The sequence below is a fragment of the Mus musculus genome, chromosome 4 (genome assembly GCF_000001635.26).
Source record: "Mus musculus strain C57BL/6J chromosome 4, GRCm38.p6 C57BL/6J".
NCBI lineage: Eukaryota > Metazoa > Chordata > Mammalia > Rodentia > Muridae > Mus > Mus musculus.
In genome coordinates, this window is record NC_000070.6 from 7215587 (window position 1) to 7221573 (window position 5987).

Consider the following 5987-nt stretch of genomic DNA (forward strand, 5'->3'; position numbering starts at 1 on the left):
TTGTAATATTAATATTATCGGCATGAAATAAATCACATCCTTCACTTTTACATTTTTAATTACATTTTACTGCATTTGTTCTTTTGTTTATAGTTAACTAATAAAATATTTATTACATATTACATATATGATGGCATTTCTGTATTTTAATCAGATTTTACACATAATCTTTTCTCCCTCTTTTAGTATCTTTTTTATGACCCTACACACCACAGGATGTTGTTTGGTGGAGAACCTCATTATTTTTTAATGCATGGCTATTTATTAATGTATTGTGTATATAACACACTATGCATTTCTTTGAATTGATGAATACATTTACATCCACTTGAGAATGAAAATTCCCCTAAGGGCCAATCTCACATTTCTCTCGCTGTGCTGCCAGAAGCGGGATCCTGATTGTTTTTCTTATTTTGCTGAGGAGTGGAAAGCAAAAAGGGGAGAAAAATACCAGATTGGGGGAGGTGGGGAGGAAGGGGAAATATAGTGAATCTTGTTTTAATTTCAAATTTCTGGAAAACCATTCTTCTAAAGTAAAAAAATTAATGCCTCATTGCAAAAAAAAAAAAAATTTGAGAGCATGCAATTAATTTACCTCCTGTGAAATCTTATAAGCAATATGCATTATTTTTGATCATTTGATCTGGCATGGCATGGCTGGAGCAAATTATCTGCTTTTGTGTTTATTTAATGCCTCCCTCTCCCGTTCTACCATATTATCCTTAAACATTAATTGGAGGACCAGAGAAATGCTCAATTAGCTATGTTTGCAGGTATTACAGGACATTCTTTCACAGATGTAGCAAGCATGACTTAAAAACTCACTACCAACCACTCCAGTTGTGCAGAAGGTAAGATCTATATTAGGCTGCAGATTTAGCAAGAGAGGAATGATCCCCCGCCCCCACCCCCCATGCACTGTGAATTGACTGCAAAGGTAGAATTGTTCTGAGGCATGCAGGGTGGATCTAAGTCAAGCATCATGATAGACATCAGAACACTTATCTGGGTTCTCTTTGGAGCAGCACAGAACAGTAGTTACTATCAATGGATAGAAACACAGAGCATAGGAGCCTGGGAGAGTGGAGAGCCAGGGGAGGGAGCAGCAGTACAACAAGCAGCCAGTTTATTTTCTTCTGTTCTCTTCTGAGAACTTTTCTCTGGAAGCTACAGAGATGAAATATGTAGAAGCAAAGTGTTCCTCCACTGTGTTCTCCTTCTGGCCACCATTGAAACTCTTCTGGCTATCATCACTGCCAGTACTGTTGGAAGCCTTTCCAGCCTCAGCATTTCAAATGCTTCTGTTTTAAAAGGTTCCCACATGATATGGAGAGGGTGTAGAATGAGACTTAGTCACCTCTAATTTCACTACATAAATGTATACATGGTGATTATGTATGCAGAAAATTCAATATGAAATGTTTCCTATAATCAACATTTCTAGAGTAACTGTCCCCATCTACTTGTAGAGAGACACAGAGCACATTTATCAAGTATCAACATCTTCTAGGCAACAGGGCTCCTATGAGTGTCCTTGTAGGATGGATGGTGAGCTCCTTCAGCAAAGGGAGCACACATGGGACACAGTTGAGACAGTCTTTCTCTAAAGCTACAATGATTTTGCACAAGCACGTAAGGATATTCTCAGGGTGAAGACATAATTGATGCCTTTCTTCCCAGATGTGTCTTGTGGCCTGCTGGTGGCACACTTCTCAGTACAGCTATGAATGTGGCTCAGCAATACACCTGTTGCTACATCATTTCAGAATGTCAGAATGTTAGATACTCCAACAGAAAAGCTATGAGAACTTGGGGTGGATTTCAAGTGAAGGACAAGAAAGCATAGTTGGAGATAAACATATGTAATGTTTTGAAAAATTTATGAGTTTGGGTGTGGGTCAAAGGATCTCTTCGGCATTTAGATTGATTTATCAGAGCCTGTTTCCTGATCTAGATAGAGTTAACTTGACAGCAGTTAGCTATCACCACCCTTCAGAGATTTACCTGGACACTAAACATTTTCATCTCCTCTTTCTTTGTTGTTTACATTTGCCCTCTCCCCCTCTAATTACATCCCTTCCTTTCTCTCTTGAAATCTCTCAAGGTTTTGATTCATTCCCTTTAAACAAGGTTAAGGCATTTTTCCACCTGCCATTCATCTCCTTTTATCCAGTGGACTATAAATGTATAGCAACAGAGCAAAGACATCTAAGTAGAAATGTCCTGCTATCTATGTTTTTCTTAACACTGAAGTAAATACTTTTCTGTCTAATTTGGTACCAAAGTCTAGTCTCAGAGTATCTGCACTTTTCAGTGCTTACACTATTGGGGGTACAGGGTATGGTTTATCTCTTCTCTCTTTCCTGTGACTGACTCTATCTCTGTGTCTGTCTCTATCTCTGTGTCTGTCTCTGTGTCTGCCTGTCTCTCTCTCTCTCCCTGATGAGGCCCTTTCTTAGCTTGGGGGAAAGTTGCTGCCTTAGTCTTAGTCTCCCTCAGAGCAGGACTTCTCCCAGTTAGGCAGTTTGCTAACTGTATCCTTGTCCTGAACTTTGTTTCCCTGGGATTCATGACTGAGAAAGTAGCTCAACTTTACTTTACTGCTGTTAACAATTGTGTCCTCCAGAGTTTGCAAGTAGATAGTAACCATGCTTGATTCATGGCTACAGGTGCAGTATTTCTCTCTACAATTTGACTAATACGTTTATCTATTTACAGTCTGTCAGTCTCTCTGTTACTCTGTCTACCTTTCTCTCTGTCTGTTACTCATTTTCCACTTGCTTTTAGTAGTGAAATATTTCATTTCTTTTCATTTTTTTCCTAGTACCAGTGGAAGATTCTCTGTACCACCACCACACAGGCATTATGCTAGTCATATCGCTACCTGAATAGTAAGTCATAATAAAAATTAGGGCTTTCTTGCTTAATATCATATTGAACTTCACTCCACTGCTTTCAGAATAGCTGTTGGTATCAGGACTTCCAAAACCTGTGACAGCACATAGGCGGGACCCACAGACCTATTGCCAAGGCAACAGCCACCATATTCCCAGAATCCACTTGGCTCACTTCCCACTTTTACCTGTGTTAAGACATCACCCATATATAAAGAAACTCCCCTCCTCGATCTCTCTCTCCCCCCTTTCTCTTTCCACCACCACTGTGCCCCTCTCTCTCCCAGTAAACCTCACATGACACTGTTTGGACTGGGGTAGTTCTTCTGAAGACGCACGACATTCAAGACCATAACAATAACTTTCATTTCTAAATATGTGCTTTTAAATTCTCACAAACCACATCTTCCCATCTTCCGAAGCTCTTTATCCACAACATAGGGGAAGGCAGTGACCTTCTGCCTAGTAACTATGTCATTTCCAGCTCTGTGCATGCTTTCATCATAATGGCTTTTTTTTTTTTTTTTTTTTTTTTTTTTTTTTTTTTTTTTTGGTTTTTCGAGACAGGGTTTCTCTGTATAGCCCTGGCTGTCCTGGAACTCACTTTGTAGACCAGGATGTCCTCGAACTCAGAAATCTGTCTGCCTGCCTCTGCCTCCCGAGTGCTGGGATTAAAGGCGTGTGCCACCACGCCCAGCCATAATGGCTTTTGAATTTCAGTTTCTTTAAGTATCTTTTCCCTTGCTCTGTGCTGTCATGTCACCTCCATAGACTTCTGGGACAGTGTTTTTGAGTATGCTTTCTAGGAGTACTGTCTAACTCATATCAAGATCAGAAAGGTCATGAGAGCCAACCTGTTTAAGTTGACTCCACTCTTTGTGTCAATGTGTTATGGGTATTCAAATGTATGGTGCTATTAATGAACACAGTGACCTTCTTCAAACTCACTAAATGTATCTGATTCAACATAAATGTTTGTCTGTCTTTTGTTTTGCTTAAAAAATCAAACAAATAAACCAAAACCAAAGAAAGAAAGAAAAAAATTACTGAGCATTACACCTACGCTTTCATTCATGAGAAACAAGAGCTCTACTACTCAGCTACAGCCCTAGCTCATAAATGCTCTTATTTCACATCAGAACATGGTTCAAGAATGAAGTTATGTGGGGGTAATTCTGAGTGCTTGACAAATTTTCAAGAAACCAAGAGAAGAGACTTGTGACTTCATTTTCTTCTGAAACATGAAATTCTTCTTGGACTGTTCTTTGGTGACCCTCCCAGGTTTGGTTTAGATTATTCATTGCAACTGGCTATTGTTATTTGTTTATATTCCTCTATGGAAAAATGTATGTTTGCCATGGGCAACCACCCACATGAAGCCCTTTTGATTATACACTTTACCTTGTGACTCTTCTTTTTTATTATTATTATTTTTTATTACATATTTTCCTCAATTACATTTCCAATGCTATCCCAAAAGTCCCCCATACCCTCCCCCCCCACTTCCCTACCCACCCATTCTCATTTTTTTTGGCCCTGGCGTTCCCCTGTACTGGGGCATATACAGTTTGCGTGTCCAATGGGCCTCTCTTTCCAGTGATGGCCGACTAGGCCATCTTTTGATACATATGCAGCTAGAGTCAAGAGCTCCTGGGTACTGGTTAGTTCATAATGTTGTTCCACCTATAGGGTTGCAGATCCCTTTAGCTCCTTGGGTACTTTCTCTAGCTCCTCCATTGGGAGCCCTGTGATTGTGACTCTTCTTAACCCTCTGAGTGTAAATTGTCTGATACTCTGAAAAAAATTGGCTAGCATATGAGACTTAGTCTGCCTCATTTTTAGGCTCTACTCTCCCAGGCCCCACTGCCAGTTAGAGAGATAAACAAATAGAGTCACTGGAACTGTTGTCAAGTGCCTTTAAATGGGTGGAACATATAATGACTCAGTCAAGTGCATAAATTGATATCCAGTAATATTAATTTATACTATATTTAATTCATTAGTTGTATTTTGCATTTTGACTCATCTAGCACCTAGATAACTATTTATGTGCCCACTGAACAGGGGAACAAGCAATTTGCTGACTCATGAGCAATCCTAATGTCCTCTGTTTCCTGAAGAGCTGCCATTAGTACTTTATAGAGGGCTCTAAGGACATGTTTATAACCAAAGACTTTTGCCACAGGTTTTCAGGAAATTATTTAAATTTTGATTGATTTTCTTCTCCAGTTTATATTGTATGGGAGCAGGTTTTATGGTGTTTCAGATAAAACTCTCAAAGGCAGCCCAAAGCCAATGATTTCATAATCTAGTTTATTGTTAACAAGAATAAGAAGGCTTTGATTGGTGACTCCCTTCTCTGGGGAACATGCAAGAAACCCAATACAACTGACCTGTGTTTTGTACTCACTTTTGACTATTAACTTGGTTGATGTGGTGTTTTGCATAGGAACTGCACATCCCATCCTAAGGCATATTTTGTCATCCATCACATTTATTTGACTTTCTCTTTCTGAGACAGGGACTCAGTCCAGTGGAGACTGCCCTGGTACTCGCCAGGCTGGCTTAAGGATTAAGCCAGGCTCACTTGAGAATTAAGTGATCCTCTTATTCTCTTTCTCGTTAGGTATGTTCAATACCAATGAATAAAGTTTCAGAATTTCTGATTCCCATCTATTTTCTTTCCTTGCTCAACCATTTGTCAACAGGTAAGTATTAAAATGCTAAAATTCAAAAATTAGAAAGCTCAATTTAACGCAGAAATAAACCAACAAGCACAGAATATTTGCTGTAGCAATAGCTCACTTGGCATTCCAGAGGAGTCCAGCATGTGTTAATCCTTTGAGGCAGGGATTGTAAAAGTGGGTTTTCTTTTCAGTTCCACTGTCTATCAATACAAGGGGAATTAGAGATGACTAGACTTAGGCACTGAATTCATTTGTTGCACTGACACACTAAGAAAACTGATTATTTTAAAATGTTCTGGGTGAAGGCATTCTGTAACCTCAAATGTTTGACCCCACTTTACTCTCTTTATAACTGTATCACAACAGTAACCTGAAATATTTTTCACCTTTATTCTATTTCTAACTA